The sequence below is a fragment of the Helianthus annuus genome, chromosome 17, assembly GCF_002127325.2.
Source record: "Helianthus annuus cultivar XRQ/B chromosome 17, HanXRQr2.0-SUNRISE, whole genome shotgun sequence".
Taxonomy (NCBI): Eukaryota; Viridiplantae; Streptophyta; class Magnoliopsida; order Asterales; family Asteraceae; genus Helianthus; species Helianthus annuus.
In genome coordinates this window covers 132,649,881-132,673,133 of record NC_035449.2, presented here as the reverse complement: position 1 = coordinate 132,673,133, position 23,253 = coordinate 132,649,881, and the positions used below count along the sequence as shown (strand labels likewise).

At 36.9% G+C, this 23,253-nt stretch overlaps 1 non-coding gene across 1 annotated transcript; it reads left to right on the top strand.

The window, feature by feature from the left end:
* The first annotated feature begins 18,204 nt into the window (after nt 1–18,204).
* Nucleotides 18,205–18,311, top strand: LOC118489490. The gene has a single exon (XR_004887510.1). It is a non-coding gene; the product is annotated as a small nucleolar RNA R71 (small nucleolar RNA).
* Nucleotides 18,312–23,253: the final 4,942 nt, after the last annotated feature.

Sequence of the window (23,253 nt, the reverse complement as noted above, 5' to 3'; positions counted from 1 at the left end):
CAAAACATGAGTTCATAATTTTTATCAAAAAATTTGGTTATTCGTGTTTAAAGATTTCAAATAGTTTTCTTGTTACAAATTTCTTTGTTTAACAACTTTTGATCAGGACAAAATTTATAAAAATTTTGCCATAGTTTCTTTTGAAATATGAATTTTTCCCAAGTTTATACAAAACTTGTGTTCAAATCATTTCAACACAAAACATAATCAAGTATCAATAATCATCATATTTTGTCAACGAAAGTGCCATGAACATGATATAGTCTCTAACTCTCCCAAAAATGAAACTTTATTCTTGATTTTTGTCAAAAATTTGTAGAACAAGATTTTTTTTAAAACTCTTGTTTTAGGTGACTCATATAGTCATTTAAAGTACAAATATGTATTCGAAACTGTTTTTACTAACATATTTCATGTTCTTGATTCTTTCCAGAAATGGAAACTTTATTCAAGTAATTTATCAAAAATTTAGTTTCTTGGATTTAAATAATTTCTCATGTTCATAACTTTTATTCATGAATCTTGTTAGATCTAACATGCATGTGTTTAGAGCTTGTTTTTAAAGAAAAATAACCGAGATTCATATTCACTAGTATAAACTTCTTCAAGTTCATCCAAAATCATAAGATAAAATAATGATTTTTGGTTTTTCTTAGTGTTTTTCATGTGGGTTTTGTTTTGGTTTTGATTCAAGATGAACTTGTATTCTTTCAAAATCAAAAATGATAATAAAGTAGAAACTAGTGAAGAATTCTTAAAATTTTGCTAGTAAAATAAAGATGATGATATGAAAATGTTGATGATTCAAGAACTCCTAGTGCTACCAAAGTGCTTCTAGTGTATCTTCAAGTCTTGAAAATACTTTGAATCAACCATGCACCTCCATGTATGTATGAATTTCTAGTTGTTTAGATTTTTGGAAGTGAAGATGGGAATTGTTTGGCTTGGCCGATTTCAAGAAAGAAGGAAAAAGGAGATAAAAAGTTTTGATGGTTTTGTTGGAAAGTGGAAGATGATGGAGTGTCTTAGAAGTTTTACTTGATCTTGTTCTTTACACTAATCACACTCTTGTCTTTTCAACATCAAGACTTAGAAAATGGTGGCATGCGGGCCCACCAAAACCGTGAGCTAGTATGGGGGAGGGTGGTTTTGTATTTTTTTTTATAAAAATCTTGAAATACATAAACCTTCATGAACTTTGATAATTTATATAAAAATATCTACAATGTTTCAAAGACTCATATTTTAAAGTAGTGTGACACTAGGTAATACGAATCCACCAAAATTATTAGTTTCTTGATCGGGTGAAAAAGTTGGTTTGGGTCCTGTACCGGGTTAAATACTGACACTGCGTTTTATTTATATAAATACGTGACAAAAGTTGTTTTTGCACATGTTTTATCATCCAAATTAATAATCAAACTTTTTGGACTAAAAATTTTATTATTTCTGACACAGTTCCGGTACCGGCTTTGCTGTCAGTCAGTTTACTGAACTAGCCGTGCAGCTTAACGCAATAAGATTCAATTGCGGATTTTGTGTCGGTTTTAATACCCATTATATTATTTATGTTAAATAATATTTATTTTTGGGGTTTCGGACAATTACTATTTCGCTCTGCGGAATGCTGTACACTTCTGCGGGATTACTGTATTTTTCTGCGGACTTGGACAATTTGATTTTTAATTGGAATTTTCTAAATAATAAGGCACATGTTATTTTAGACAAAACTTTTATAGAATATTTGTGTAGACATATATGTATGTCTTGTTTTTATCGTGTCAGACTATACAGCGACTAGTACTGACAAGTATTGTTTGTTCGCGTTCCTAGTATCAATCTAGGATATTGTTTCTAATGGCAACGGATTTGTTAACATACTTAACTATGATATTTAAAATTTCTTGACTTCTAAGACTTAATTAAATAAAATCAAGTCGAGCACGTGAAAATAATTAATCTAATTAGTTGTTCGGGTTGTACAGAATTACCGGAATTTTGCCGATTGTCACATTCTCCCCCTGTTAAAGAAAATTGCATCCCAAAATTTTAAGTTGCATTACTTTTTGCTGGGACTTTCTTAAACAGGTGAGGGTGCTTTCTTTTTATTTCGACTTCTCGGTCCCATGTGAACTGGGGTCCGCGTTTCGTGTTCCATTGAACTTTGATTAGTTTGATACGACTTCTCCTTGTTTTCATGAATCCTTGAATCCAAAACCTCAACAGGTTCTTCGATGAAATGGAGTTTGTCGTCTATATGTATTTTGTCCTGGAGAATAATAAGTGATTCACCCGAAAGACACTTTTTCAGATTTGAAACATGAAAAGTGTCGTGAACGCAATTGAGTGTTTCTGACAACTTTAACTTGTAAGCGACGTTTCCAATCTTTTCCAAGATTTCGTATGGTCCTATATATCTCGGGCTAGGCTTTCCTTGCTTCCCGAATATAGCTACGCCTTTCAATTGGCGAGACTTTTAACAACACCTTGTCTCCAACCTCAAAAGACAACGGTTTGCGGCGTCTATCCGTGTAGCTTTTCTGTTTGTCTGTGGCCGCCTTTATACGGTCTCGAATTTTGAATGTTTTATCGGTAGTTTCTTGAACTAATTCAGGACCTAACATTTGTTTGTCGCCTAATTCTACCCAGCATAGCGGAGATCGACATTTACGTCCATATAACACTCGAATACTGCAGCTTTAATACTCGTGTGATAATTGTTATTGTATGAGAACTCTACTAGAGGCAAGTGAGTGTCCCAATTTCCGCCAAAGTCCATCACAAAAGCACGCAACATATCTTCTAAATTTTGATTCGTGCGTTCACTTTGGCCGTCAGTTTGAGGATAAAAGACTGTGTTTAGATTTAATTGGAATCCAAAGGCCTTGTAAAATGACTGCCAAATCCTTGATACAAAACGACCGTCTCAGTCAGAGATTATCGACATAGGTACTCCATGTCTTGCTACAATTTCTTTGAGATAGATTTCAGCTAACTTCTCAGTATTATCTTTCTCGCGTATAGGCAAGAAGTGAGCTGACTTGGTTAATCGGTCGACGATTACCCAAATCATGTCGTGACCACGAGAAGTCCTAGGTAGTTTAGTTATGAAATCCATAGAAATATGTTCCCATTTCCAAGTAGGGATTTCGGGTTGTTGTAGCAATCTAGAAGGTTTTTGGTACTCGGCCTTAACTTTAGCACATGTTAGACACTTTCCAACATAAGTTGCAATATCACCTTTGATATTAGGCCACCGATATAATTCCTTAAGATCATGATACATCTTATCTGCTCCTGGATGTATCGAATATTTGGATTTATGAGCCTCATCAAGAATTAAGCCTCGAAGACCGCCAAAATGAGGAATCCAAATTCTGTTCATGAAGTATAAGGCTCCGTTTTCTTTCGGCTCTAAATTTTTTTCCATACCTCTAAGCATTTCTGCTTTGAAGTTTTCTTCTTTTAATGCTTCTTGCTGAGCATCACGAATTCGAGAGGTAAGGTCATTATGAATTGTGAGTCTTAATGATCGTACACGCAGAGGTTTGACTCGTTCTTTTCGACTTAATGCATCCGCGACAACGTTCGCTTTGCCCGGATGATATTTGATATCATAATCGTAGTCATTCAACAATTCGACCCATCGTCTTTGGCGCATATTTAACTCTTTCCGGTTAAATGTATGTTGAAGACTCTTGTGATCCGTGAATATCGTACATTTGGTACCATAAAGGTAATGACGCCAAAATTTTAATGCAAATACCACTGCACCTAACTCTAGGTCATGTGTGGTATAGTTATTTTCATGAACTTTTAATTGGCGTGGTGCGTATGCAATAACTTTCTCTCTTTGCATTAACACGCATCTTAACCCTTGTCGTGAGGCGTCACATGTCACGACCCCCGACCCCATCCTGGCCGGAATCGGAAGCCGCGAGCAGTCAAGTGGTACCGGTGATTATTTTGGAAAGCATTGCAGCGGAAATTTCATCAGGACCGTGAGTTAGGAAAAATATCAGAGTTTAGGAAAACTGGATTTTTATTTAAATAGATGGAATAAATTCTATGTTTTACAAAGGTAGCTTTTAATACGGGATAAACCCAAAAACAATCTTTCTTAAGTTGATTTAATTAATAAAATAAGCCACTTCTTGAAATCCTTCAGTGCTGGATCCAATTCTTATTCCGATCTACTGTAATTATCTGAAACGTGTTTTAAAAAGGTTTTGTCAGCGGGAAATACTGAGTGAATCATTCATTTTGATAAAATGACACATAGTTATAAATGACAGCATAAGAGCGATTACTATGGCAGTATCTTAATTAATATCTGGCCTTGCCACCCGTGTGAAGATGGTCATACCACTATTGGGTCCAGTCACCCAGTTAGTGACGTTTTGTCATTGTTAGGTCTTATTAGCCTAACCCCTGTTAGGGCTTATTGCCTAACCGTGAGAAATTAGTAATGTGCACAATACCCCACTAGCCAGCGGTTAAGATAACCACGACTTAATCCCTGTAATTATAACATTTTGAAAATAATTTGAGGTATTGTAAAACAGTTGATAAAAAGAGAATGACTCACATTGCAGATTTAGCGGGCAAGGTTTAAGCCTACTGATTAGCCTTGATTAAACCTAATTTAAATAATAATGCACACACACAAACGGGTTAGTAACTAATTCAGCAGTTACGTCAATTCACGAGATCAAACCCTCACATCGATTAACAAGTGCGATACTTAATAATTCAATCGGATTCACAACGAATGACAGAGTATAGTCCGAATTACGAACAGCACTCAAACATTCAAGTCGAAATCACAATGGATAACAAAGTATAAGCTCAATTTGAGCAGCACTCGGACAATCGTTGGATAGTTATAATTGATCGGACGTTGAATCGTAATAGTGATCGAGTTATTACCCTGATTGCGGCAGCACTTCGTGAATCGTGTGTGTTAATTGCAGTGTTTTAGCTCTATCTCGACGTACACAGTGAAATTGTGCGTCGTTTTAACAACAGATTTCAAGTGCCAAGGTCGGCTATTTATACTGATTTTTGGGACTCTCTTACGGACCGTATGACATTTCCCTTACGGTCCGTAAGCTAAGCAGTCTAATTATAGGCTGCCTAGGCTTGGGACTAGCTTGGCTGAATCAATGAATTTGACTAATCAGATTGTAGCAACGTTTTATTTAGATAAACGTCCAACTAGGGTTTGCCCCCCTTGAGTTTTAGGGGCCCTGATCTTGATTCCGATTGTTCTGAAAATTTTAGGGTTAATGCAGAATTACTTGGGTGTCTCAATTAGGGTTTCCTTATTGGATAATTATCATATTAAATATTAATTTTAGTGAGAGTTGTTACATCCTCCTCACCTTAATAAAAATCTCGTCCTCGAAATTTGAACTAAGATATTTTCTTGGGGTTATGTTTCTTCTTTTAATTAAGAGAAGCAATGTATCGTGAAATGGAATCAAAAGATATTTTGAGGGGTATGAATTTTGAAAATAAAAATGATTTATAGGAACAATTGGATTCAATATCCGAAATGAATTTTCTTTGATCAATTGAGGAAGGTTCCGAATTGATAAATATCTATTTGTGAATGGAAGTATGGAAAATGATTTGTTAATGATTATCTGAAAATCAACATCGTTTACTTAAATGGTACTGGACAATAGAATTTAGTGTATCGTAATCTGAGTATATAATTGTACCAAGAATATGACAAATCAAACGAATGGCGTATGAATAGGGTTTAGCACAGGCTATAAATCTATTCGGACGCTACAAAGTGTTTTTAATGATTGGAAGAATTCAATAATTATGATGACCAAATAAATTCATTGTTTTCGAATTTGAGAGTTTCAAGAAAGTGAATCTGGATATTTCAAAAGATGAGACATTCCGATGAAATGATATATTTTCCAAGGTGATTATGTTCAAGCTAAAAGATATATGGTCTATAGATTTTTAGAATGAATGTGAAGAACTTTTTTTTTTTTTGGAATTAGTAAAATTCTTTGTCAGAAGAAAACTTACCTTGATTGGTACCTAAGGAAGACTTAAGATTGACTGGGTCAAAATGAAATGAAAACATGAAAATGTTTTGTCAAATATTGAATTATGATATGAGAAAATCAATGTGCTAAGATGAGTGATTTGTAAGAATACATGAAAAGATAATAAAGTTAGTGTATTTTTGTCTTAATACATAATTGTATTCAGATGACTTTAATCAAAAGGTTTGGTTAAAGATAGGTGATCTTTTGATTTATTAAATACCTTTTCCTAGAATAACAAATAAATATAGATAGGTTTAAGATATCAAACCCGTGGTAATTTTGACAAAATAATGATATATGTTTTATAAATAGGTTTACCCAATATTCTAGAACTCACGATTATCATTTTTAGAATCAAGTATGTTTAACTATAAGATTTTATAATAGAGTATAAAAGTAAAATAATAAATGTTTATTTTAATATTAAGCATACTTAAATATTGGCTTGCATAAATAACATTTGATAAATATATATATTTATAAAAGAATATTTCTATTAATAGTTGTGAAATATTAATCAAGATGAACATTTATTTATAATATGTCTTGTTCATGAATACTTAGACAATTATTTAGATAATTTTATTCATCCCTTTGATTGTTTTATGAAAATATGTCTTCTCTTTACAATACAAAGTATATATATTTCTATATATAATATAAAATATTTATATATATATATTTGAAATTTACTAAACAAGTATAATGACTTAATTTATATATATATATATGTTAAATAGTTATTATCATGGTTGGATATTGGTTAGTGTTGCCTTGTTTAAGCATAGGTGGCCAGTCCATGCCTAACTAAGGCTAGACTATTCAATACATGCCCTTGATAATAACTCTAGTATCTAAAAATAATAATACTAATAATATTACTAATAATAAAACTAATATTAATTGCCAATAATAAATGCATGAGAGTATACTTCAAACAAAATTTTATACGTAAAAATATAAATTCTTTACCTTAATGGTTTTAACAAAAATTTTAAATACAGGAATACTATATTGGAAGTTTCTATATATAATCAATTAAATTTATATAATGTTTTTCGATTAATGATGATAAGGTAAGAAATATCACGAAAGGCTCGATTTAGGTTGTAAGGACTAAGGAATTAGGACAGAAATGGTGGATTATTATCTTAGCACATAATTGTGTTAAGATTCCTTTTATAAAATAATTTAACAAAGCAGATTCAATATAGATAAATAAATAATTAAATCTTAGATTAGCGCAATCTTCAAATTTTGTGAAAATGTCATTACAAGGTGATCGTGATCAAAGAAATAATTCAGTGAAGTCGAAGGCCAAGAAAGCATGTTATCGTTCAAGAGAATCGAAATGCTTGTTGGGATTATTCCGAATTCGAATATGATGGCTTAAAATATCATATGGGACTTTGAATTGAATATGGATTGCGAGCAAGTTAACTGGGTTTGGATAAAAACGAGTTTTAATAAGGAAGCTCGGACATGATCACAACAGAAATCATGTATACTCTTCAAAAGAAAATCGAGTTTTTCAAGAAATTAATTGATTCGATATTTAAAGAGTCATCGCTTTGTAAAAACGCGGTTTACAATGAAAAGATCAAGTATAGCGAAATGATATTTGAGCTTTTGATAAAACAACAAATTGGAATGATGCCCTCTTATGGTCTTCATAATTCAAATGAACCACATGCGTAACAAACAGTGCATGTGTAGCGTGTGGATTTATCAAGAAATGAAATGAATCAATATTTGCTACTATGAAAGAAATCTTTATGGTATGATGACCATTAAAAGAAGTAGAAACACAAAAGTCAACTTATTTATAGGCAGAAGTCAGAATTGCAACGAAAGAAATATAAGAACTTTATCTGAAACTTCGTGTGATAACCTTTGTTAAGTGACATTACCAAGGAATGTCGAATGAAATGAAATGAAATAGATGATTTGCAAAGGTAGATGACTTCTTTTGTGGTGCCAATAATTATGACTATAATTAGACTGTGCACCTATGATTGTGAAATATTGTTCCAATGTACCTCAGTGATATTTTGATTGTTTGTAAGATTATGTGGCAAAGTGCCGCTTCTTGATTTGGAATTCTTTTACTGACGGAATTTAGTATTGGTATCATTGTGCCCAAATTTATATTTTTCAAAGGTCTTGCCTTGGAAATTGTATGTGATACACTTTGATGTCTTGTGGACGTGAAATTTTAGGTTTCATGTGTTTTCTGGTGCATTAGCACAACTTTAGATGTTTCTTACTTGCGTTAATAGTTTGTGATAACGCATTGATAATTCTTATATTTTTGGATGGTGTCCCAACTTAATGGGTTTCCAGTATTATTTTGTTGTACGAGTTACGAGGTAGATGATCAAACGAAAGAATGTTTGACATCGAAATTAAAGATATATGCGAGAGATTCCTGATAAAGAAATCTAGATTGATTGTTGACACATATGCTTGTGCTTTATTCTTAATCGACTTTTGGAATTCCTTATAGATATACATATCTATATTATATATTTCACATGCTGTAATATACATACCTTTCATAAGGCTAAATGTATATAATAGATTCATATTTCCAAAATAAGTCAGATATCAGCTCATGATATTATTTAGGGAAATCTTGTCACTTGTTTGACATATTATGTACCCCGTCTTATCCGGTTCGCGCCGGAGAGGTAATCTCAGTATATCCGGATAAGCTGGAGAGTCTGCTACTCTATACCCAGTTTTGCCAGAGAAAATTTTCTACTTCCCATAAATAGTATCTTTTCAAGATTTTAAAAGTGCCTCTTTTATTAGGGCTTTTATCCAGAATCAAGGAAATTTATATTTCCATAACATATCTTTATTCTAAACCAAGTAATATCAATAAGAATTAATAGCAATTAAGTGCTATTACTTGCTAACTGTCATTCTTATAGCAAACCACTATCTATTACCTTATATTTATATAAGAAACTTTATCTTGAAGCTTATATTAAGGCAAAATTCTTAAGTTCAGGTCTAAATATTATTCAGGGTGCTACCAGATAATATTAAGTTTCTAATTCTCCGTTTAAACTTAGGTATTATTATAACACCTAATTGCGTAAACAAGTGGCTTAGCTTATACTAAGGCATCTTTTCTTATGTTCAAGTCTAACTACTATCGGCTGTGCTACCATTTAATAGTAATCTCCTAACTCTTTTTATTTAAGCTTAAGTATTATTATCACAACACTTATAGGCTTAAAGCAGTGGCTTAGCTCTGATACCACCTTCTATCACGACCCCCGACCCCATCCTGGCCGGAATCGGAAGCCGCGAGCAGTCAAGTGGTACCGGTGATTACTTTGGAAAGCATTGCAGCGGAAATTTCATCAGGACCGTGAGTTAGGAAAAATATCAGCGTTTAGGAACACCGGATTTTTATTGAAATAGATGGAATAAATTCTATGTTTTACAAAGGTAGCTTTTAATACGGGATAAACCCAAAAACAATCTTTCTTAAGTTGATTTAATTAATAAAATAAGCCACTTCTTGAAGTCCTTCAGTGCTGGATCCAATTCTTATTCCGATCTACTGTAATTACCTGAAACGTGTTTTAAAAAGGTTTTGTCAGCGGGAAATACTGAGTGAATCATTCATTTTGATAAAATGACACATAGTTATAAATTACAGCATAAGAGCGATTACTATGGCAGTATCTTAATTAATATCTGGCCTTGCCACCCGTGTGACGATGGTCATACCACTATTGGGTCCAGTCACCCAGTTAGTGACGTTTTGTCACTGTTAGGTCTTATTAGCCTAACCCCTGTTAGGGCTTATTGCCTAACCGTGAGAAATTAGTAATGTGCACAATACCCCACTAGCCAGCGGTTAAGATAACCACGACTTAATCCCTGTAATTATAACATTTTGAAAATAATTTGAGGTATTGTAAAACAGTTGATAAAAAGAGAATGACTCACATTGCAGATTTAGCGGGCAAGGTTTAAGCCTACTGATTAGCCTTGATTAAACCTAATTTAAATAATAATGCACACACACAAACGGGTTAGTAACTAATTCAGCAGTTACGTCAATTCACGAGATCAAACCCACACATCGATTAACACGTGCGATACTTAATAATTCAATCGGATTCACAACGAATGACAGAGTATAGTCCTAATTTCGAACAGCACTCAAACATTCAAGTCGAAATCACAATGAATAACAAAGTATAAGCTCAATTTGAGCAGCACTTGGACAATCGTTGGATAGTTATAATCGATCAGACGTTGAATCGTAATAGCGATCGAGTTATTACCCTGATTGCGGCAGCACTTCGTGAATCGTGTGTGTTAATTGCAGTGTTTTAGCTCTATCTCGACGTACACAGTGAAATTGTGCGTCGTTTTAACAACAGATTTCAAGTGCCAAGGTCGGCTATTTATACTGATTTTTGGGACTCTCTTACGGACCGTATGACATTTCCCTTACGGTCCGTAAGCTAAGCAGTCTAATTATAGGCTGCCTAGGCTTGGGACTAGCTTGGCTGAATCAATGAATTTGACCAATCAGATTGTAGCAACGTTTTATTTAGATAAACGTCCAACTAGGGTTTGCCCCCCTTGAGTTTTAGGGGCCCTGATCTTGATTCCGATTGTTCTGAAAATTTTAGGGTTAATGCAGAATTACTTGGGTGTCTCAATTAGGGTTTCCTTATTGGATAATTATCATATTAAATATTAATTTTAGTGAGAGTTGTTACATCACAATAGACTACGAAATCATCCGTTCCGTCTGGGAGTGATAGAATTGGTGCATTACAGAGTATGTCTTTAAGCAGTTGAAAAGCTGCTTCTTGTTTTTCTCCCAATCAAATTTCTTATCTTTTCAAGAGAATGAAGTGAGTGATTGAGCAGTCTTCGAAAAATTCTCAGTGAATCTTCGATAATAACCAGCCAATCCTAAAAATTGGCATACTTCGGTCTGTGTCTTTGGTGCACTCTAATTCCTTATGGCTTCGATTTTTAATGGATCAATGTGTTTGCCTTTCTCGTTGACTACGTGTCCGAGAAATTGAACTTTGTGAAGCCAAAATTCGCATTTGGAAAATTTTGCATACAGTTTCTCCTTTTTCGACAACTCAAGAATAGTTCTAAGATAGTGCTCGTCTTCATCCTAGTTTCGTGAATATATCAATACATCATCGATAAACACTATCACGAATTTGTCAAGGTAAGGCTTGCACACGCAGTTCATTAAGTCCATGAATATCGCTGGCGCATTTGTTAAGCCAAAAGGCATAACAAGGAACTCGTAATGATCGTAGCGAGTTCGGAATGCCATTTTTGGAATGCTTTCTTCTTGAACTCTGAGTTGATGGTATCCTGATCTCAAATCAATCTTCGTATAATAACTTGATCCTTGAAGTTGATCGAATAAGTCATCAATCCTCGGTAATGGGTAACGACTCTTGATTGTGAGTTTATTTAGTTCCCGATAGTCTATGCACATCCTAAAACTTCCATCCTTCTTCTTCACAAATAATACTGGAGCTCCCCAGGGTGAGTAGCTTGGTCTAATGAAACCTTTGTCTAACAACTCTTGAAGTGGTGTGGACAATTCTTGCATTTCCGAAGGAGCTAATCGGTATAGAGACTTTGCCACAGGTGCGACTCTTGGAATTAAGTCTATTCGGAATTCAACTTGTCGTTGTGATGGTACTACCGGCAAGTCTTCCAAAAAGACTTCAGGGAATTCCTTCATAACCGGGATTTCCTCAAGTTTTAGCTCCTTGGCCTTTTTGTCAACTATGTGCGCTAAGAATGCTATACATCCTTTCCGTAGGCACTTTCGGGCTTTCATACAGGAAATAATTCGTAAAGGCATTTTGTTTTTCTCACTGTGAACAAGAAGTGTTTCGTTATTAGGAAGGGGAATTCGAATGATTTTGTCGTAACGCATGACTTCGGCTTGGTTGGTGGATAGCCAATCCATTCCAATTACAATATCAAAACTACCTAGTTGAACGGGTATTAGGTCAATTTTGAATTTTCGTCCTCCTAGTTCTAAGGACCATCCTTTAATAATTTTATCGGATTCAATCACCTTTCCATTCGCTAATTCGATAGTGAACGGAATATCTAGTTTAATTGACTTTAGTCACAGTATATCTTTAAATTCTAAAGATATAAAACTAAAATCTGCACCGGCATCAAACAAAATAGAAGCGAAATGATCGTTGACAGGGAACGTACTTGTGATCACATTTGGATCCTGTTGCGCCTCTTGAGCTCCAATTACAAAGGCTCGTCCATGGCCTTTGTTCTCCTTGGGACAATCCATCCTAAAGTGTCCCATTTCACCACAGTTATAACAACCTTGGTTCTTTCCTCGTCCGTTTCCATTACCATTACCTCCATCTTTTTTGTCTTTGTTTTTATTCCCTTTGTTGTTACTCCAACAATTTTTAGTGGTGACCCATCTTTCCACATTTATCACATTTGGTGGTTCGGCAACTACATAGTGGTGATATCTACATTTGTTACACTTAGTTGCATTTGCATTATTATTATATTTGTTGGATCGTCGTATGACCCGAATGAGTCAATCAGAAGAGTTTTCAATCCATATCAAAGGCGGAATCAATGATACGGACTTGATTACAGCTTGATTCTCCTTAATTATCCTCTTTTTATTGATTTCAAAGCAATACAGATCGTTTGACAAACTCGCAGCACCTCGGCTCTGAAATCCGGATCGTTACAAATGACAACCACGCTCAGCTATATATAGACAACTCACTTTGTACGAAATAGGTATGGTTCATTTCGTGCGAAATGGACACTTGTCCATTTCGTACGAAATGCCTTTCTCATTTCGTGCGAAATGATCATCCAACATACAAAACCTAATTTCTAGCCTATCGAGCACTAGTTTATCCTTTCTAGACACAAGACTTGATAAAGACAAAGTTAACAGACATTTGTGCACCAACAGACTCCCCCCTTGGATGTTGCCGAAGTCTTTGGCATCGAGTCTTTGATGCGTGCTAGTGTGTATATGTTTTAGATGTATATTTTAAGCCCTTTTTACACTTATAGCCAAGTTTTAAATTTATAAAACACGATATTCACTAACACTAAACACACATATGGGCAAGTGCACCCATCGTGGACGTAGTATAGTGTTGGTAAGATACCGAGGTCGTCCAAGGACACAAGAGCTTTTGGTACCGGTTTATCCTCAACGTCTAACCAAATCAAAATGTTAGAAAAGATTTTTTAAACTAAGAAAATAAAAACTAACTAAATGCTGAAAAATAAAATAAAAATAAAAACAGATAGACAAGATGAATCACTTGGATCCGACTCGTGTATTAGTATAACCTTTGATTATTTTCGCACTTTTGCACTTGTTTAAGAGATTATCTTAGTTATTGTAGTAGGCCCCTCTTTTGAAGGCGACGTTACCCTCAACCCAGTAGTTTGAGTCAGCAAGGATACAATCCTAAAGGGTCGGATTATTGAAAGATAATGAATTAAGTTATTAATGCAAATTATGGTAGGCCCCTCTTTTAGAGGTGACGTTACCCTCGACTAAGTAGTCTTAGTCAGCAGGGATACAGTCCTAAATAGCAGGCGTTATAGTATTAATAGTAGTTAACTTATGAGGGGGTCAAAGAGCTTGGATCCCCGCCATCCAATACCTATGGGCATTGAAGGAGATCCTACTAAATTTGACCCAGGTCCCTTGCAGGACCTCTAAACGCTGAACAAGGGCAAGACCCTTACCAAACCGTTCCCTTAACCCCCGACCAGGTAGCCAACATACCTCCATATAGACCGTGGAGATATGAATGGTGAAAATCTTTTATTTTATATAGACAGTAAAATAATGCCAAGACACCACGGACAAACGGTAAGGAAAAGTCACCTTCAACATAAGCAACTAGCTATTAAAGTCATTAATACAAAACCAAATAAAAAGTGCAAAAGATTAAAAATAAAAAGTATTATACTAAACACTGGTCTTCACCAAGTGATGTAAGAGACTTAGGCAAACATGGCCTTGATTGTCAAGAACTCTTACGATCAATATTGGATCCCGAGACGACTCACACACTCTATGATGGACAATGGATGATGGTGGTGGATGATGGTGTTATGGTGGTGTTGGTGGGTGGTAGATGAAGTGTGAGAGAGGTGGTGTGCCAAGGGATGAGTTGCAATGAAGCCAAGCACTCCTATTTATAGGCTGAAAGAAGCCTGGGCACGGCCCCGTGTCTGCTGCACACGGCCCCGTGCCCGTCTGACAATCTCTCTCCTCATTATTTGTAATTCACAATTACAATTAATGCGCCTGCAGTACTTTCACCACGCCCCCGTGTTCACTGGGCACAGCCCCGTGGTGGGCAATGGAAGCTTCTACAGGTTTGTCTTTTTTGCTGCTTCTTGGGCACGGCCCCGTGCTGGCTGAGCACGGGGCGTGTTCAGTCTTCTGCCTTCTCTGTTTTGCTTGGCAGGATGCTGTCGAGGGGTCGGGCAATCCACTTATGTTCCTTTTCTTGTATTTATGTTAGATTTCGCTGCCTTTTTGCTTCTTTTGTTAATTTGAGCTCATTTAATCCTGAAAATACAAAAGGAAGACAAAAACACTCTTTTTCCAACATTAGTACTTAAAAAGGGTTAGTTTTATGCCTCATTTGATGTAATTTATATGTTGCATTTTACACACATCAAATACCCCCACACTTGAATTTTTGCTTGTCCTCAAGCAAAACTCTTTAATATGTGGCTTACACTCCCAAATGGAATGGGTAGAAGAGAAGGTTTTGGCTTGTCATAGAGTGTCGGGAATCCAAGATCTTTATTGGGTTTTATTTTTATTTATTTACAATCCTATTCGTTATGATTTATTCAGAACGTTTCATAAGAGAAATTACTTATTTGGGCGTAGCATGCCTTTTTAAATTTCCATTTATATACAAGTTCACATACCTCACGGGGGAAATCACTCACACTCGGCCGAAGGTGTATTTTTAGTGAATCACTCGAGGGCGGCATGGCACTTATTCCTACCATAGGCTTGCCAAGCAATCAATCCTCCTCCTTTTTAACTTGTAACCTTTGTAAATATCAAGAGGACTTTTTGGGTAAAGGCTTGGGCTAAAGGTGGGTAGTTGGGTTAGTGGTTAGTAAAAGGGCGAAAAGCGTAAAAAGCGTCGGTTTTCGTAAAACATTTTGTTTTAGTGACTTTTTATTCTCAATGAAGTATTTCTTCAAACAAGCTCTTTAGGAGCTTTGTTTGTTTATTTCTATCTTCATTGTAAACTTCTTTTTTTTTCAGTCACACGAAAACCGAACTTGTTACTAAAATAAAGGAAAAAATAAAAAGGGTTTTTGGTGGGTAAAAAGGGTTTTGGGTTAAGAAATGAAAAGGTTTAGGCTCAAAGAGGTTAACTAGGGGGAGTTTTTGGGTAGGTGAAAAGAAAAATAAAAATAATGGTTTTGAAAGAAAAATGGTTAGTCCTAATGCCTCCATCATTTACTTACTTGGGTTTAAGTTGGTAAGGACCGGGAATGAATTGTCGTGGTAAGTTCTAGAGTCGTAAGAACCAAGCGGCTATTCACACAAGAAACGAAAAATGAGCATTTAGCGTAAAGATGTATATTTGTATGCTCAATAAAGGCTCAAAACTCACTTTTTGTGGGAATGGGTTTTTCTATGTGATCAAGTATATATAATCGAATTTTAACTAAGCTTGTCATGCCGTTTCATAATTTTCTTATGTTGGTTCTTTTTATCACGACGCTATCGGTTTTAAATTTGTAAAAATATAACCTTGTTAGTCTTAGAATTCCCAACTTAAACTTTAGACAAGTAAAAAAAAATGAAAATTTTTGAAAAAAAATTTGGGGTGATTAGCGGTTGCAATAGAGTTTTGTGTAAGGCTTGTTATTAGGACTTGCAAAATTCAAGGTTTTAGCATCCTCCCCACACTTAAATTACACATTGTCCTCAATGTGTGCCAAAAATAAATTTTTAGGTTGATTGAATGTGTAACATGGTGTTAAAAACAAAAATTTTTGTTACTGGCAGTCTGGACACGGCCCCGTGGGGACCGGGCACGGCCCCGTGTTCAGGTGCCAGTAACGATAATTAAAGAAAAGAAACAGAAGCCTGGACACGGGGGCGTGTCTGGTGAACACGGCCCGTCTCTAGTTACCTGAACTGGGCGTTTTTCTGCAAGGTGTTCAGCACGGGGCCGTGTGGGCTGGGCACGGCCCGTGCTGAACCTTATGTAATGGAGAAATTGTTGTCGTGTGGCCTTGTTCTTGTGCATGGGGCCATGTTCCTCATTTCCCTTATCATCCTTTACCACCATGAGTGTGTTTTATTCCTGCAAATTAAAACTAAAAGATCAAACTAAACTAAGGATAGTTCCGCGGAATGCCTCCGTGGTGCGCCACGTTTATAAAGGTCCTTGGCTAGACCCAATGTGAGGTTATATATTTTCTGAGTGGGATGTTTGGCATCCCATGTTGCTCCGTCGGAGAGCAGCATCCAAACTCGAATCAATAACCTTCATGTAGTTGACTGGGTCATCGCCCTCTATTCTCTTCCCAACCCCGAACTTTACTTCATCATCCCCGTACCTTAAGGTGAGCGTTCCGTCATTCATGTCTACCACTGCTTGTGCGGTGGCGAGAAATGGTCTCCCTAGTATGAGGGGGACTTCGGTGTCTTCTTCCATATCGAGTATAACAAAGTCGGCCGGGTAGACAAATTTGTATACCTTTACTAGGACATTTTCGATGACACCTTGCGAGAATTTGACGGATCGATCAGCAAGTTGTATGCTCATTTTTGTAGGACTCGTTGTTCCTAGGCCGAGTCTTTTAAACATTGATGAGGGCATGAGGTTAATGCTTGCCCCAAGGTCAGCTAGTGCATTACGAACGGGGGAGTCCCCGATCGAGCAAGGAATCGTGAAGCTTCTGGGATTTGATTTTCTTTTGGGGGAGTTTGTTGAGTACGAGGGCAGAGCATTCTTTGCCTAAGTTAACTAGTTGCAAAGTTTCAATTTTCCTTTTATGAGTGAGGAAGTCCCTCATGAACTTAGAGTATTTGGGCATTTGGGTTAGGACATCAATAAAAGGAATGTTGACATGCAATTGTTTTAGTAGACTTTCGAATTTTGCGAATTGCTCATTGGTCTTTTGACGAATTAACCTACCGGGGTACGGAACCCGAGGGGCCTTGGTAGGCTCTGGTGATGGAGGGGAACCCTTCTCTTGTAGAGGCAGTGGTATAGTCTCCTCTGTAGGCGGTGGCACTTCCGTAGGCCCCACGGTGCGGTTTTGTAATGTGATGAGATGGACTTGCGCTTTTGGGTTTGTTTCGGTATTGCTTGGTAACGCGCCTTGTGGTCTCTCGGAAAAATTTTGGGCTAGTTGACTTAATTGTTTTTCTATGTTTTGAATACTAGCTTGTTGATTTCTAAAATTTGATTCTAATTGTAGAAACCTTTCCGAGTTTTTCTTTTCAGTGTCGGAGATGAGGCGAGATATAGTATCTTCAAGCCTTTCTCGTCCACCTTGTTGTTGAGGGAAATTTTGTGACTCATTTCTTGGTTGTTGAAAGTTTGTTCATTGGTTTTGTTGGTTACTACTATTGCCAGGTTCTCTCCAACCAAGGTTAGGATGATTTCGCCATCCTTGGTTGTAGGTGCCCGTTGGAGGACCCGACGGCCTAGGTCTATTATCAATGTAGTTTACCGACTCTTGTTGATCGTCTGTTTCTTTCATACAACTCCAATTTTCATGTGGCCCACCACACCCTTCACAAGCCATAACCGAGACTGTTTTTGTCATTTCCAATTTTTTTATTTTCGAAGAAAGGGCCTCGATTTGGGCTTGTAAAGAAGTGCTTTCATCAACCTTATGGGCGCCCGGGGCAATAGATTTATTGCCTCGGGGAGTGTGCCACTGAAAATTGGTTTGAGCAATTTCCTCAATTTGATTATATATTTCATGCGGGCGGCGATTACCTAAAAGTCCCCCGGAGCTAGAGTCAAGTGTCTGCCTTGTGTGTGGCAACAACCCATTATAGAAAGTGGATACTTGTTGCCATATCGCAAGGCCGTGATGTGGACACTTTCGCAATAGCTCCTTGAACCTTTCCCAAGTTTCATATAAGGATTCCCCGTCCTCTTGTGAATATGTATTAATTTCAGTCATTAATTTAGCCGTTTTAGCGGGAGGGAAATACTTATATAGAAATTTTTGGGCTAGTTCATCCTAGGTGTTTACCAATACAGTTGGGAGGGCGTTAAGCCAAGCTTTTGCTCGGTCTTTTAGTGAGAAAGGAAATATTCAAAGGCGGATGGCGTCATTTGATGCTCCATTGATCCGAAAAGTATCACATATTTCTAAGAAATTAGTAATATGTAGATGGGGATCCTCGTCCGCAAGCCCATGAAAGGTTGCGGAGTTTTGAAGCATCTGTATCAAATGCGGCCGAAGTTCGAAGTTATTGGCTTCAACATCCGGTGCGTTGATAGCGGCGCCGAGATTACCTATGGTTGGTCGTAGATAATCCATGAGGGTACGTCGGTCCGCCATTGGAAGTGGATTCCCCGAAACTTTCTCTTGGTTTTTGGCTTTTAGTCTTTTTCTGAGAAAGCGTTCGGGTTCTTCTAGAGGTTCTTTTATGTCCTTATTAGAACTGGAGCTCATACACTACGTAGAGGTGGCGTCTGGTTCCGAGTCCCGCAATAAAAACAGAAAAGAATGCTCGTCAGAAGGTTCACCACGGCTCCGTGCTCAGTGAACACGGCCCGTGGTCGGAGTTACAGTGATAGTTTTCCAGATCGTCGGAGTTACAGTGATAGTTTTCCAGATCCCAGTTACTGGAGAGTTGGACACGGCCCCGTGTTGCACCGACACGGCCCCGTGCTCAGCCTTCTGTAACTTGGAAACTAAAAACTGCCAGTAACAATGCTGGGCACGGCCCGTGTCCGACCAGGCACGGCCCATGCTGAGCTCTTCAGAAGCTGAAAAATTAAGAAAATCCTAAAAAATAAAAAATACAAATACAAATATGATTAGGCCGTTGATTCTTAACTTTCTTAAAATCCTTGTGTCCCCGGCAACAGCGCCAAAAACTTGATGCGTGCTAGTGTGTATATGTTTTAGATGTATATTTTAAGCCCTTTTTACACTTTTAGCCAAGTTTTAAATTTATAAAACACGATATTCACTAACACTAAACACACATATGGGCAAGTGCACCCATCGTGGACGTAGTATAGTGTTGGTAAGATACCGAGGTCGTCCAAGGACACAAGAGCTTTTAGTACCGGTTTATCCTCAACGTCTAACCAAATCAAAATGTTAGAAAAGATTTTTTAAACTAAGAAAATAAAAACTAACTAAATGCTGAAAAATAAAATAAAAATAAAAACAGATAGACAAGATGAATCACTTGGATCCGACTCGTGTATTAGTATAACCTTTGATTATTTTCGCACTTTTGCACTTGTTTAAGAGATTATCTTAGTTATTGTAGTAGGCCCCTCTTTTGAAGGTGACGTTACCCTCAACCCAGTAGTTTGAGTCAGCAAGGATACAATCCTAAAGGGTCGGATTATTGAAAGATAATGAATTAAGTTATTAATGCAAATTATGGTAGGCCCCTCTTTTGGAGGTGACGTTATCGTCGACTAACTAGTCTGAGTCAGCAGGGATACAGTCCTAAATAGCCGGGTTATAGTATTAATAGTAGTTATCTTATGAGGGGGTCAAAGAGTTTGGATCCCCGCCATCCAATACCTATGGGCATTGAAGGAGATCCTACTAAATTTGACCTAGGTCCCTTGCAGGACCTCTAAACGCTGAACAAAGGCAAGACCCTTACCAAACCGTTCCCTTAACCCCCGACCAGGTAGCCAACATACTCCATATAGACCGTGGAGATATGAATGGTGAAAATCTTTTATTTTATATAGACTGTAAAATAATGCCAAGACACCACGGACAAACGATAAGGAAAAGTCACCTTCAACAAAGTCATTAATACAAAACCAAATAAAAAGTGCAAAAGATTAAAAAAAAAGTATTATACTAAACACTTGTCTTCACCAAGTGATGTAAGAGACTTAGGCAAACATGGCCTTGATTGTCAAGAACTCTTACGATCAATCTTGGATCCCGAGACGACTCACACACTCTATGATGGACAATGGATGATGGTGGTGGATGATGGTGTTATGGTGGTGGTGGGTGGTGGATGAAGTGTGAGAGAGGTGGTGTGCCAAGGGATGAGTTGCAATGAAGCCAAGCACTCCTATTTATAGGCTGAACAGAAGCATGGGCACGGCCCCGTGTCTGCTGCACACGGCCCCGTGCCCGTCTGACAATCTCTCTCCTCATTAATTGTAATTCGTAATTACAATTAATGCGCCTGCAGTACTTCGCCACGCCCCCGTGTTCACTGGGCACGGCCCCGTGGTGGGCAATGGAAGCTTCTACAGGTTTGTCTTTTTTGTTGCTTCTTGGGCACGGCCCCGTGCTGGCTGAGCACGGGGCGTGTTCAGTCTTCTGACTTCTCTGTTTTGCTTGGGAGGATGCTGTCGAGGGGTCGGGCAATCCACTTATGTTCCTTTTCTTGTATTTATGTTAGATTTATCTTCCTTTTTGCTTCTTTTGTTAATTTGAGCTCATTTAATCCTGAAAATACAAAAGGAAGACAAAAACACTCTTTTTCCATCATTAGTACTTAAAAAGGGTTAGTTTTATGCCTCATTTGATGTAATTTATATGTTGCATTTTACACACATCAGTCTTCAATCTTGATCAGTCTTTTCTTTCTTTCCGAATTGATTTGACACTGTAAGCCTCCTTCAATCTCTTTATCTTCTTTCCTAAAATCGCAACCTGACTCTTCTAATTCTCTTGTTCAGATCTCTTGATTCCTTAAGATTAACAGTATCAGCATCTAGTACTCCCCCTTGAATGTTGATCCAGATTACGTCTTCAGACTCCCCTTTTCAACAAACTGGGATCAAAATCTGGCTCAAACTTTGTTCAGACTTAGCCATGGGGGTTAAGCTTTGCTGCTTTCACAGATTCAACTCTGTTTCCTGTTTCTCAAAAATCTGACATTATAATCTATTTACATTTTGACTTCTTTTATTGTTCATCAGTTTTAATAATCCACTTAAGTATTCAGATTCAAGTTAATGACCCTGGATCCTTAATTTGCCTACCAAGTCCAACTTAATGACCTTGGTTGACGTGAGATAAAAACAAAACTGACTTTGTTCAACATTTTCAAAAACATTATTCTGAAAATTACAAGTTTCAACTTAATAAACTTGATTTTACTTGTCAATTTCACAGGTTTAACATAATAAGCTCCCAACTCATCTTCCAGCTTAGAAACTTCCTGCATCTGCCTCAAACTGTGAATCTGAATATCAGCTTTCCACTTTGGTTTGTCGACAAAAATAAAACAGAAATGTAAAATCTTTTTGGATTTTAATAAAGTTTCTAAACTAGAATGCAAAGAAATCTTTTTGGATTTTGAATGTTAAACAAAACTGAAATGCAGTAAACGTAAACTATTTACAAACATATTTTTGGTGAGCGTGTTAGGGAATCATATCAGCTATCGACAAGTTACAAGTACCGTTAAGCTTTATGACATAAGAAGAATTAAACAATTCGCTTTGATTGTCGATATACTGATCCATTTTAAATTTTCACACAAGTTTCAATATATTCAGGATACAAATTTAGTGTTTTAGAATCTTAACTTATACGCGTGTACCATCTCAGAATATACTCCCATATCCAGACTACTATATTCAGTCTTACAGGTGAGTGCACACTAATGATATCTGTAAAGGGGTAAATGCGAGGCCATGAGAGCTCAGCTAGAACTTCCGTTCGTACAGAGAGATGATGGCTCGTCTTTAGGTGGGTCCCCTTTGGGGATCTTTTATTTCAACAGCACATGATTAGAATTTTGCAATGTTTCATCATTTTTATGCTGAGGGTGAGCTTTAAAGAATAAAGCAGTGCAACGCATTATACGAGGACTAGGCTATTGCTTCCGCAAAATCAGAAGTCCTGGTATAATACCCCAGATATCATCACGTACAAAGACCTAATATGTCAGAAATAGAGTCTTTCAAACAGGATTTCAGGGGTTACCTATATATCCGAGAGATGTTCCCCATGAAATAAGCAAGTGGTGATTTAGGTTTATATCCTGAACAAAATTACTAAGTGTGTAAAAACCTACCGGCATATCATCAGCGAGACTGCTTAATGCTTTAAAACTTTACATTTCTTTAGCGTACCGTAACTGTTTAACCGATGTACTATCATTTTCCCGTTTTACACAAGTTATTTTTCAGTTTTCTATTGTTTTTTAATTTTTGAAATATCTCATGTTTTTTGGGTTTTTGAATTTTTTATTGTTTTTGTATTTATATATTTGAAAATATTTTCTATCTCCCCTAAATACCAAAACAACTAAAAAATCAACAAACCATTGCAGATTGCTTTTCAACATCATCTACAGTGGTACCTTCATCTACGCCAAGAATCCCATCCGACACCGATAAAAGCTTCATACCATTCAGTTTTAAAAGATATTTATAACGAGTTTTATTAAACGCTTTGGTATGCTTATCGCTCCGACCCCGATTAAAGCTTCATACCGTTCAGTGTGGATTTTCTCAATTCGTATGAACTTCTTCTCGAAACAATCTCGGATGAAGTGATGACGAATTTCGATGTGTTTAGTTTTAGCGTGATAAACAGGATTTTTTGTTATGCTTATCGCTGCCTCATTCTCAACAAAGATATGGGTGTTAAGAAATTGCAAACCGTAGTCGCGCATCTGTTGCTAGATCCACAAGATCTGAGAGCAGCAGCTGCTAGCAGATACATGTTCGGCTTCACATGTGGATAAAGCTACAGAGGTCTGCTTCTTACATTGCCAGGTGACCAAGTGTGGTCCGAAAAACTGACATCCTGCTGTTGTTGATTTAGCGTTAACTTTGCAGCATCCGAAATCGGAATCAGAATAGCCTTCGAGCGTGAAATCGCCTTCTTTTGGATACCACAACCCCAATGATAGAGTTCCTTTCAGGTAGCGCAATATCCGTTTCACAAT